Source organism: Halichoeres trimaculatus, unplaced genomic scaffold (genome assembly GCF_033239565.1).
Source record: "Halichoeres trimaculatus isolate MK-OKI-2021-1 unplaced genomic scaffold, fHalTri1.1 fHalTri1_scaffold_2, whole genome shotgun sequence".
NCBI lineage: Eukaryota > Metazoa > Chordata > Actinopteri > Labriformes > Labridae > Halichoeres > Halichoeres trimaculatus.
The window spans coordinates 35,477,741-35,491,221 of NW_027437180.1; the positions used below are offsets into that span (position 1 = coordinate 35,477,741).

General features: G+C 39.6%; 1 protein-coding gene across 2 annotated transcripts in view; it reads left to right on the plus strand.

The window, feature by feature from the left end:
• The window catches only part of evi5l (ecotropic viral integration site 5 like), a 56,819-nt gene that overhangs the window by 6,769 nt on the left and 36,569 nt on the right, over positions 1–13,481 (plus strand). The window lies entirely within an intron of this gene.

Sequence of the window (13,481 nt, forward strand, 5' to 3'; positions counted from 1 at the left end):
TACGTATATATTTTTATCAAAGGCTTTAACATATGTTCATCAGAATTGGTATGTTTATAGAAATAAGGCTTGTTATTTGCTCGCTCTCTCATATATATGTTTTCATTTTTCACAAAAGGAGCGAAACATCCTCACTTTAAGGGTCTTTTTTTATATGACACATCCTGTCATAAAATGCTATTGCTAACGTTACTTCAATTTCCATGACTTCTGGAGTCGACACACACAAACACGCTGCTTCAGTGCTTCTCAGTATTTCATCTGCAAAGTCAAGTTACTGTTTACAGTGAGCACGAAGCAATGATTGACTGCAGGATGAATCTGTTTAGGTTGGAGTATGATTAACAGCTCACATGAGTTACTGAGTGAAAAATGTTGTTAGTGCTTCCTTTGCACAATCGACCTGTAATGTGATGCATCCTGTTAGCTAATGGGTCATCAATAGGCCTGGAGTAAACAACATGGACGTTGAGAGTTATAAGTCTAAAACCAGTTGTTTTCTGGGTAGGGATGGGTACCTTTCACATTTGAAACGATACGGTACCGATGCCCAGTACCTGGCAATCGGTACCGGTACTCAACGGTACCAAGTTTCAATACTTTTTTGTGTTTATGTGGTAAAAAATATCAATTTGTTAAATAGTGAAATATTAAAAAAAAAAATTCAATTTAACAAATTTATTCTTCAGTATATAAACTTGCAATGCTATGTTCATGTCCAGCATGGAAAATCAACTACTCTTCCACTTCCTCACAGTCACAAGGATGCATTTAGGTACCTAAACATGGTACCTTTTAGTTTTACGTGAATCGATACCCGATACTTTTGACAGAATTCGGTCGGTACCTGTAAAAGTACCTAAGCCGGTACCCATCCCTATTTCTGGGTTGGAGGCCAGTCAGAGTCTAGGTGAGCACCTGCTTTATTTAATTACCAAGCTGTTGCTGGTTGTTGGTTGAATGTTTTCCTCTTGGAAATCTATTTTCAAGACACACAACAGATGATTTTACCACTACAGGTGTATAAATAAGAGCTGCTGCTCAGTATGTGGGAAGGTGTTGCTGGGAAAGTATCAAAAAAAGAAGCAGGAAAGCCAACGCCACTCATTGCCTCAGTGCCACATACGGCTGTGATAGCGCCCAGTTTGTTGCCAGTATCCTCTATGACACGCTTGTGTAATCCAGTTTTAAGATTAGTGTGTGATTAGCGGATGATACACTCTATTTTATCATGTTCTTTTTACTTATAACATATCAAAGACTTTTATTCATGAGTTATAGTGTGTTTGTAAATGAATGGGCTACGGGAAAAAACATTTCTTGTCGATTCCCCCTCACCGCAAATCATCTGGAGAGGGATTCAAACTAAATTTAGAGCAGGAGAGCATTAGTCATATAAAGTGAACATGGTCAGTGGATTAAAGGAACCAAATCTGGAAAACATTCATTACACACAGTGTCCTTTCCATTGGCCTACATGTGACTCTGCTTCATTCAGGCTTTATGTCACACTCAGTGCTGGTTGGAAAAATCCCAGAGAAGAGTCAGAGTACATAAGAGGACCAGCAACATCTAAATAATCTATATGGAGCACGAATTGTTGCTTTCACAAAGTCTGACAAAGCTAATGTTGGGGTTATGGGCAGTCTTTCCCAGTGGGGTTGTCAGTACCATAATTTTTGATAAATGTTGTGACCTGATTTGATTACACAGTGACTTAATTTTTTTTTAATTTCTTATTTTTTATTATAGAAATAGAAATAGAAATAGAATATACTTTATTTATCCCCGAGGGGAAATTCAGGAGTCACCACAGCATTTAAAAAAACAAAAGTAAGAAAGAGTATAGAAAGTGCAAAAAGGCCCGTAAGAAATGAGATAACAACATCCCGTCCACCACTCGTCCACCACTCTCCAGCCCAGCCAGTCTCCACCTCCACAGGGTCCAGGACTGAGCCTCCCCAGCAGTCCATTCAGTCTCTGTCTCCTGGATCCTGTCTGCTCACAGCAGGCGAAGCTCCTCCAATGTGGGGCCGGCGTCCGATGTCAGCTCCGTCAGCCACGTCCGTGAACAGCATGATGCCGCTGGGCTAGCACAGCTAGCTCATCCATCCCCCGGGGCTGGATCCCACGTTCCCAACAACGATGGATGGAAGGACAGGTCCACGTCATCACCTCCCAGCTCACATCCGAGAACCAGTACGCCATCCTCACCTCCTCCTCCTCAGCTTGAGGGAAATCATCAAGCCCTACACTAGTTAGCATTGACATGCTACAGGCTGCTAACAGCTAATTTCGCATGTAAACAATGCAGCCATGGTTACATTGACAAACACAGGAGAAAAGTAGTAAAAAAATATCGCAGAAGCCACAAAAAGTTTGGTGTCCGTGACCAGCGATGAACCATACAAGGGTGATGATCCACTCCAAATACAAAGATGACGAAAAGAGACGAAAAAAAAATTACAAGAAACGGACAAAGACGAGAGAGCTGCTGCAACTGGCAGCACCTAGCAACGGAATGGTATCACATCTGCCCCTTTCACTTTGCAGTAGCTTTACTCATTTTGACTGGATGAAACATTTTTTTTCATATACCTTTAAGGCTGAATATAGGTGGTTTCGGATGGTGTCATTCTCACGTAGCGACAGTAACACACACCACAACATCGTCAGCGTACAGAGTCAGTGTGGAAAAGCTTATGCAGAAATGGTGGACAGGGTACACAGAGCATTTATTTTTTCTTTTAAATAATAAATGTAAAAGCACATAAGACACAGAAACTTGTATTTTTTGTACCACGAAGAGGACCTTTCTTCTTTTTTGTGAGCTTACGTGGAAGAGGAGGTGTGCAAAGATTATTTTGCTGTGTAAACCTGCACACAAATTTGATGTAAACCCGTCGTTGAGTGGGACCAATTTTTTTATTTTATTTCTTTTTTAGGATGGGTTTTTTTTTCTGTTAAAGTTATTTTGAGAACTCGTTGATGCTGCCAAAGTCTCCAGTTTTTCTCCACCTCTAAGTCTCACAATGCCAAACTTCTTTACTGGTAACTGGCACTTTCTCTTTCTTTCTGTTTCTTTCTCTTTCTGGTGTCATTAAGATAAAATTATGTTATTACGGGCATTTTTTTTGTTATTTGAAATGGTTTCAGATGCCCCACAAACACCTTCTGGTGTGTATACCACATTACAACCAGCAGATAATTATAAATATTACGAAAAGGTTATAGTTTTACTTTTAAAATAAAACTGTGAAATTACTAAAGATATTTTCTATTTTGACTCTGGCTCAATGTTTATTTCTTTTTTTTAGACATGCAACGGTCATTAAAAAAAAATCATTCTACTTTCATAATCATTATCAGAAATATGTTCATATTTCTATCTACTAATGTCCGTATTTAGGTAAAGTACTTTACAATCGATCCTCCTGTGTGCCCGTTGTTTGAACGAATGTCCTGTGTTTTTCTGCTGTCAGGCAGAGGCTGTGAGATCATTTAGAGCTTGTTTTCATCACACAAATTGATTAGATCCTGTTTTACACACCATTGGCCTTCTGCACATAAAGTGGACTCTGCTGTTTAACTGTTCAATATGTGAAGTGAGGACTAACTCTGCTCTCTGCTTTAGCTAATTGAGCCGTTCTGATTCCACTCATGTTCTGCAAACAGCTTTGATAAGACCACATCTTTTTGTTCACAATGGGACACTGTTAGTACCGTGTTTCTGCCGTGAAACCCAGCAGCGGTCACAAGGGCAGCGGGTCCAGTAGATGAATAGCGTGGAAAAAAGACAATCCACGTGTCTGCGACCAAACATGAGATCATGAGTTGAACCAGCAGTGAGGCTGGCAGCAATGGATTAATGAAGGGGTCTTCTTTAATGTCAGGGCGGGCAGGCCTGCAGGCAGAACACACATGCATGAACAGAGAGGGGGGAAGGGTGAACACACTGTGGTGGTAAGTGTATCTGTAGCATGGTGCTGATTTCTCTGTTTTTGGAATAAAAGTGGAGTGAATGTGTCTCTGTCAGCTCCTGGTGTTTCAGTTTAAAGAGTGACCCTGTAAACTGGAGACCTGCAGCTGTGTCAGTGTCAGTGGATGTCCAGTTTACAACAGCAACACAGAAGAAATCCTCAGGAACTCACCCCAGATTAGTTTTATGCACCATATGTGTTAAAATAACCTACTCAGATACGTATTTACTGATGATCTGAAGCTGTTTGAGAAGGACTTTGTGCTGAAACGCTTTAAACACCAGGTGAAGCTTTTTCAGGTATTTTGAAACATGTTCAATCAGCAACAGCTTTTCCACCAGCAATGTCTCCTTTTAAGTGTCAGCAAATCCATCTGTAGTGCAGGAAAGCACAATCAAAACCAGCACAGGCAAAACATCCTTCATGCTAACAGGCTAACTGTCGTCTTCTTAACACCCTCTACTGGTCTGGCTGTGAAGTACAATTACCTTTATTTTTTCTTCATACCTCATCAGCCTGTTTAGCATAATCTACCCAGGTCATCGGCCCTTTGAGCTAATGCAGACAAACAATGAGCTGCACAGGAGCTGAATTTTCACCAGGAACTAAAAACTCATGACCCTGCTGGCTGAAAAACACCTTCTGTAATGTTTCAGGGATGATGTTGACTAAGTGGCTGTTGGTGGGTGTTGTCAAGAGATCAAAGAGAGGGGGCATCTGTCCTTTTTTTCTTTCTTATACCCTGCTAATTTTTAACTGCCCCAGGCAAGCTCAATGCCACCAACCCCAGATGGAGACCGTGAATAATCCTTTACACCAGGGGTCTGCAACCGTACTTTCATTAGAGCCATTTTCCCTCAGCTTGGCTAGATTGAGGTCATTCAGGGGCCAAAAAACTACTTTATCTTCATAACAAAGACTAAAAAGTATGCAAAAATCTATACATAGTAAAAATCTAGTGAATAATTATACAAACGATATGTTTGTGATGTCTTAGTTTTTTACTTTTAATAAATTTGTAACTATTAAGAGGACATCATTAAACCATATTAAACTGCAGAAAATGAGCATAATATGGGACCTTTAAGACTGGATGCAATATGTAGGTGGTTTTAGATGGTGTCTGTGTCACGTAGCGACAGTAGCACACACCACAACATCATCAGCATACAGAGCCAGTGTGGAAAAGCTCAGGCAGAAGTGGTGGACAAAATACACAGAGCATTTATTTACTCCTTTAAGTAATAAATATAAAAGCACATAAGACACACAAATTTATATATTTTTGTATAGCAAAGAGGACCTTTTTTCTCTTCTGTGAGTTTACATGGAAGAGGAGGTGTTCAAAGATTCTTTTGCTGTGTAAACCTGCACACAAATTTGATGTAAACCCACCGTTGAGTGGCACCATTTTTTTTTTAATTTCATTTTATTTTTTTTTATTTTTTTTTTTAGGATGAGTTTTTTTTCTGTAAACGTTATTTTGAGAACTCGTTGATGCTGCTAAAGTCTCCAGTTTTTCTCCACCTCTAAATCTTACAGTGCAAAACTTCTTTACTGGTTACTGGCACTTTCTCCTTCCAGTGTCATTAAGATGAAATTGAAATGAGATCTTTACATAGTAAAAATCTAGTGAATAATTATCTTAACGAAATGTTTGTGATGTCTTACTTTTTGACTTTTATTAAGTGTGCAACTATAAAAAATTTTATGTAGTGCCATTGAAATTTCACAAATTTGCAAAACTTATGAAATTTCAATAAATTCACATTTTTTTAAAAAAAAGAAATTTTGAAAATTTGCAAAAAGTTCATAAATTTGCATTAAAATAAAAAATGTGATTGGAAAAAAATCCTAAATTTCCAAAATAAAAAAATGTAAAATTTTGCAATTTGTTGTAAAGATATTTAATTTGGATTATTTGCAAAAAAAAAATGCAACACTAACAAATAAATGATTTTTTTTCTAAATTTCAAATAATGTCAAAAAATTGAAATTTAAAAAACAGCAAAAACCTAAAAATAAAAAATTTAATGCTTTATTTAAGATTTGAACGCGTGATCTTATTTAGTGTCGGTGTCTTTAATCATATTTACCCTTTGTACAAAAAGTTACAAGGAGCCACAGCAAAGGAGTCAAAGAGCCGCATGAGGCTCCAGAGCCGCAGGTTGAGGACCCTTGCTTGCCTTATTTTGTAAATCAGCTACATCCTGCTCTCAGTTTTTCATGCGAAGTAAGGGTGCAAAAAAGAAACATGAAGAGAGCAAAGGGACATGGGTTCATGTTGAATAATTGGTGTGTGTGACTCGAGGTCAGAGGAGAAAACAATAGTGCTGTCTGTTTCTGTGCACAGAGAGAGCTTGGTGAGGATGCGTTCAGGCGTAGACGTTGCAAAATAGCATAGTGGCGTTTGGCAGCATCAGGCCACAAAATAATATATTGGCTGGAAGTAATCATAAACCTGTTAGATGATGTGTGCACCCATCAGTCTAATTGTGTTTGAAAGCACCTGAAGTGTTTTCATCTGTGCTTTCTCTGAAGTACACACAGCATTAGGACATGCTGCTCTCAGGGCTAATCTCAGAGAATCTGGCTTGTTTTGCTTGGTTAGAGTCCTCCACAGTGTCCTTCCATTAACCATGTCACTGTATGTTTATGCCTGTGTGTGTGTGTGTGTGTGTGTGTGTGTGTGTGTGTGTGTGTGTGTGAGAGAGGGAGAGAATACACACACTCCGCTTCGGTCTGCATGACTCACACCTTTCTCAGAGAGCTCAGACCACAGTGACACAGCTAAATCGCCCCCTGAAGCGCTGAAACCTCGTTGTCCTGTCGCCACCGAAGGCTGTTTAACACAAGTGCCATGGTTACATATTCCATGACACCTGTGTGTTTGTCAGCGTGTGTGTCTATCAGGAATATAAATGTTGTCAGTAACCGCGCTCTCTATCATTTAGGTGAGTGTGTATCGGACATGGCAGATGCCTCAGTGCCCTCAGGCTCCCCCATCTGTTCGAGGGTTTAATCTTCAGAGAAAAGGCAAACCATCGTTGTTTTTGCCTGCGTAAATTCAGCCTCACAGAGCTCGCTGAGCGCGACCAGGTTAAGCTGACTAAATAGCGACCATCTCTCCTTCATCCCTGTTTTTTTCTGTGATGGTAAAATGTTGCTCCATCAGATTCGCCCTTTAACAAATGTGATGGCTCTCATTGGCCTGTTAATGGCTCTTTTGATCAGCCTGCTTTCCCTCCATGAATGTCGTCCTTGTCTCCTCCCTCCAGTCGTGTTTTCCTTGTAGAGGATGTTATACTCCTCCTCTCCTCTCCTCTATTTCCACTCCACTTGTTTTCCTCCCCTTATCTCTAATTCTCCTTTTCACTCCCTCTCCTTTTCTTTCCTGTTATCTCCTCTTTTGTCCTTTCTCCACCCTTCTTCTTTCCCCATCGACCCCTTTTCTTTCTGCTTTCCTCCCCTTTTCCTTTCTCCCCTCCACTCTACTTTCTTTTTCTCTAAGCTTTCTCCTCTCCCTTCCCCTCTTTTCTTCCCTTTTTTTCTTGTCTTTCTCCTTTTGTCCTTTCCTGTGCTCCCTTTTCTCTCCTCTTTTTCTTCATTTTATCTCCTTTTCTGTCGTCCTCTCTCCACCCTTTTTTTGTTCCCTGCTCCTCCTTTTTTTTCCTGTTTCTTTCTGCTCTTCTCTCATTTTCTCTTTTCTCCTTCCTTGTATTTTCATCCCCTCTTATCATTTTAATTATTTTTTCTCTTCTCTTCTTTTCAGGCTTTTCTCATTACCTTTTGCCCTCTCCTTTTTATTTACTTCTGGGGATGGGTACCGAATCAGGTACTTTTATAGATACCGACCAAATTCTGTCGAAAGTACCAGGTACCGATTCACGTAGGATCAAAAGGTACCATGTTTAGGAACCTAAACGCATCTTTGTGACAGTGGAGAGTGGAAGAGTAGAGACATGGACACAGCATTATAAGGTTATAAAATTAAGAATAAAAATGTTGAATTGAAAAAAATGTCTATATTTTATTATTAAACAAATTGGTAGTTTTTACTTCATAGACACAAAAAAGTACAGAAATTTGGTTCTGTTGAGTACCGGATTGCCAGGTACTGGGCATCGGTACTGTATTGTTTCAAATGTGAAAGGAACCCATTCCTATTTACTCCCCCCTCTTTTTATAACTCCTTTCATCATCCTCTCTCTCATCCTCTCTTTTTTTTCTATTTCTCTACTTATCTTGTTTTCCCTCCTCTTCACCCTCATTTCTTTTACCAATCTGCTTTTTTCTTTCTGCTATCCTCTCCTTTCCTCTCCTCCCTTCTTATTACCTCCACTAAGGAGGTTATGTTTTACGTTCACAACATAACTTTTATAGTAGTAACGAACAGATTTAGATGAAATTTTCAGGAAATGTTCAAAGTAGGATAAGGAAGAAGTGATTAAATTTTGGAGGTGATCTGGATGACTGTCTGGATCCAGGACTTTTTTAAAGGATTCTTTATCATTGTGAGATAGGGCCATTTTCACCATATGTGTATATAACTCCACCAATACAAGACAAGGTCACCATAATTTCTAACAGATGTAAAAGTATGATCCAGATCCTGGCAATATTCTGGATACTAAGATCTGAAAAATGAAATATGTACTAGGTCATCATAATTTTCAACACTGTCAGGTAACAGATTATCGTACAAACCTGCAACTAACACCAAATTGTAGCAGACAGTCTGCTGAAAGGGAGTATAACATTAAAGTAGGACTTAAGTGTTGGTGACAATCGCAATATGCTTGGTGGAGGTTTGTGCTCTCTGACTGCTTTTCTGGTTTACTTCTTTCCTTTTTCCCGTCTCCTCTTTTTTTAACTCCTCTTTGTTCCTTTATTGTCCTCCCCTCTTTGTTTCTTCCCTTCGTGTTTTTGTTTACTGTCTGCATCATTTGCTTGGAAAACATCAGTTTTTGTGCGGCCTGTTTGAGACACCCTTCACGGTCGGTTAAACCACTAAAATCAATTCTTTGCTTCATTGTTTCTGATTTTCCTCATAGATCTGCTTTTGCTGATCGATTGACTCTGTTGTTGTTGTTACTAAGTTTGAGTTTGGTTTGTTTATTTCTGTCTGGGTTTCCTCTCTTCTGCACATTTTTCTGGTTTAACATTTATTCTGGAGTTTGTTCGTGTAAATAAATGTCATTTCCTCGGGGCTCTCTGGGTTAAAGAGCAGAAAGAAAAGATGGTTGCAGGACATTTTTGCTGCAGTCTTTGATTTTAGCCACACACCAGTTTCAGCCTCTCAGTTTGGTCTCTGCAGCACACAGAGAGCATTTACATGCATAATAAAATATATAGAATATTCTTCTGTCTTATGATGAGTCTTCCTCCTTATTGTTCTGGTAATGTGTTTTTTAAGTTGGTGCTAAATGTGGGACAGAAAACAAGCCCTGGGATGTTTGTCCTCCTTTTGCATGTGTGAAATACTCAGATCTGTTTACTCTGCATGTTTTCAAAGATGAATCCATGAGGCAAAGCAAACCACATGTAGATGAGGTGTCTAACATTAGAAAGTTGAATGTCTCACTTAGGATACATATGCCTCTCCCTGAGCTAATTACTCTTAGAAACTTGAACACTAACAGGTCTTTGGGAAGCCTGACTAATGACCGTCCCTCTTAAGCCAATACTGAACGCTAGTGTCCGAGCAGAAGGTGCAACACAAGGATGTTAACAATGAGTAATTGTGTAAATTCGTATTTGATTCAGTCCAAAACCTAAAACATGTAAAGCTGAAACATTTTTATTAGTGATCTTGAAATAGTCTTACTTAAATACATTTGTCTGTTCACGGTTCACGATTCAAAATGAGATCATCAGCACCAAAAGGATTCTTTCTTAATGCTATTTCTCAGGCTCTTGGCTGAGAAAGTTTAGCAGTAAATCGAGATCTGTTCCTTTTTTACAACTGAAAACGATGCCTTAATTGGGATATATTTTGTTATAATTTTGTACACTGGAGATGGACTGTCAAAAAGAAAAAGGAGGTGAGAGCAGAAGAAAGATAAACAGGAGAGTGATAGAGCACGGGCTAAAACACGGTTAAATCTGTTTGTGATAATGTTCAGTATATACTAATTTTATGTGTTAAAGACATGTCTCAGAGCATCGGGGTGTGAGTAACAGATCAGACAGGTTTCTATTCAAGTCAATAGCTGCGTTTCCACCAAGCAGACCAGTTCAGTTTGTATCAGTACAGCGCGCATTTTGTGGCATTTCCACTGACTCATCCCGGGACAGATCCCCAAATAACCGAGACGAGCCATCCCACTTTTTTGGGACCCTTTCGTATGGGTATCAGATTGAACCGATTCACTCTCTGAAGGTGGAGCTACAACACTGCAGACCATTGATTGGTCAAAAGAATCGTCACTTACAGCAGTAGCATTTCTCCTGGTGGCACACAGACTTCTCTGAAATAAAGCTTGATTGTTCTTTGTATCAAAAAGCTACATGCCAATCACAGAGAGGATGAAATGCTGCATGTCTTCCATCACTGCTCTTTGTTTGCTCTGTTGTGTTTTTCTTCTAGCGGGGTACACTGTGTTGCGCTGCTACGGCGTCACGCTATTGTTTAACAGCTGCAGCTTTCAGCATCCGGCTTACACACTGCCTACCATGAGAGGTCACAGTTTGCTGTGGAAACACAAACAGGATCAGGCTTAACTGTACCAAACCGTGCCAAACTGTACTGAATCAAACCGGACTGCTTGGTGGAAACACGGCAAATGTGTCAAATCACACTGGCTGCATACTTGCTCCGGCAAGTTGCAGCAGATATTCAAGATTCCTGATTAGGCTGGAGCTGTGACGCGTCAATTTACAAAAGGCAAATTGAGCAGGACAGGAAATCGTGCACAGAAACCACCCATAAATACCCACTAATTTTCAAAATAAAACAAACTGTGTCAAAACCAGATTGTATTTAGCTTGACTATGACAACAAACTGACATAATGCGTGCAGCCAGATCAGGAGTCAACAGGTTTGAGGTTTTACAGACCAACACGGACAAGGAGAGGCTCGTTATTTGAGTGGGAAGTACAGGAACTCTAAAAACTAAACTAAACTACAAACAGCCCACGGTAACTACAAATAAAAACATACACCTTGTCACTCTGCATCCTTGAACAAAGAAAGTAATGTTAAAAAGAAGATCAATTGCACGCTTGGCAAGAGTCACTTCTGAGTGATGATGCTAATGGGAAACAGAGTCTTTATCCTAGAAAAACACTCAGTAAAGTTTCTTCTACTCGTCTATTTCCAGACTGTGGTTGAATCTTTTACAAGCCCTTTGACACCTGCACCATCCCTCTGATCTGACTCAGTTATTCATGTGATTTATTTATGACTGGATTGATCTCTTAATGCACGCTCATCACTCAGCAGCACTGCTGAGTCTTTCTGAAAGCACAAAGTGATGTAAATTGATTGATTGGATTTGTTCTTTTAAAAGCAACACAAAGTTAAGAGTGTCATATTCTAAGAGTCCACTGCGTAGGCCGCACGGCAACTCGTGGTCTTTGAGTGAGGAAACAACAGGACAGAGTCGGTCTGCAGTAAAGGATGACGTCGTCACACTGACTCATGCTGGCAGTTGTTTGAGCAAAGGTTGGGAGGGGCTTTGTTGGCACGTTGATTAGGATTGGACCTGTATGACCAGTTTATAAAGCACTTCATCTTTAATTAGGCTGCTCCTAATTCTTAATACACACACAACTAATAATCTGACGGATGTTCTTACCATGGAGAGGGCTAAGGAAAGTCTTTTCTTTGTTCTTTGGTCAAACTGAAAGTCTGCATGAGTTTGCGCCAGTATCCTCTGATATTGGTCATCCTTCAGTCTGCTGGTTTGAAGGTGCCTCTCTTATGTGGAAGTGTCTGGCTCTGGTGACCGTCTTTTTTGACACTTCCTGACTCAGCTAAGTCTTTAACTCTTGTAGTTTGGTCGGTTTTTTTTCAGCTTTTTCGAAGTACACATTTCTCTTTCACTAGTTTTATTTCCAGCGTCCAGTTTAAAATCTTTGACTTCCTACTCAGCCAGACTTGATGTGGACTGTGTGGCTCTCTCTTTTTGGATTTCTTGATGATACTCCTCACTCCACATCCTGACACTTGGACACAGTGGTGTGATAACTTTGTGTATCCTTCTCCTGCTTTGGACACACTAACAATTGTTTTTCTAAGGCAGGGGTTCTCAAGAGTTTTTAATGACAGAAATATGCTACATTTATACTTTACAACCAATTCATTGTGTAATTTTTGAGAAAATGTTACCTCTGAAGCAGTGGTGTGCACAGAGGGGGGACAGGGGGGGCAGCCACCCCCCTTGTGGTTTAGTTGTTAAAACACACCCGCTGAAGTGAGCACTTGGGAGCCAAAACGTGTGCAAAAGTGCTGTCCTGGTTGGCAAAAAAATGCATGCAATGTGTGCCTCTTTTTTTCTTTTTTGCTCTTGCCCTTTGAAAAGTCTGAGCACACCACTGCACTAAGGTGTTTTTTTTTCTTTTTCTAATTTTCTAGTGTTGCGTGTAATGTAGTGCTAAACATGTCACGATCATATGAGAATTGATCTGGCACAAAACTAAATTGGGCAGGGGAATTAGAAAAACGGCTGATCCTGGTTTGTTGATATTCTTTTTCAATGATACAGCACGCTTTTACAATCTTTTTCTTAAATTATTCCACAGACCCCCTGGCTGTGATTCACGGACCCCCTGGGGGTCCTGGGACCCCACTTTGAGAAACACTGCTCTAAGGTCTAAAGTGGTTTTGTTTTGTCTATGGCTCCAGTTGCTGTGTGCTGTGAGTGTTACAAAGTTTAAAAACATAATTAAAGCACAACAGTGGTTTCTGCGCTGGCTTGATGAAAAGTATAGTTTTTTTTAAAGGGGGAATGATGATTTTGACCCTGCTAGTTTTTTTGTTTTTGTGATTTTTTTTTCTGTGTGCAAATTAAAATAATGTCGGCATCCAAAATAAAACTCATCAGTCTGTTTAAAAAGCACTTTACAGTCGTGTATTGCATTCTCCCGAAAAAAAAAATTAAGAATCCTCCTGTTCTTATGACATAACTATCTCATAAAAACAGGAATTTTTTAAATTTATTTTTGATTGTCCTGTTTTTATGAGCAAGTATCTCATAAAAACAGGAATCTGAAAAATTAAAGGAAGTCCTGAAAATCCTTAATCCCCATCTTGATGAAAACACATAAAACATGAAACTGTAAAAACCAGAGGATTTTTTTCAAGTGAATGCGATATGTCACTGTAGCACTTGGGATATTTGGGGAAAAAAATCTTTAAACATTAAACATTAAACAGATCTTTATCTCCTTATGTCTTCATGGGATGGCAAGGAACTAAAGGTTTCACAAACAGGTGAATAGTCAATGGTGACTATCGAACAGTGTTTTTGCTTGACATGCCCATCCTTAATTTCTGT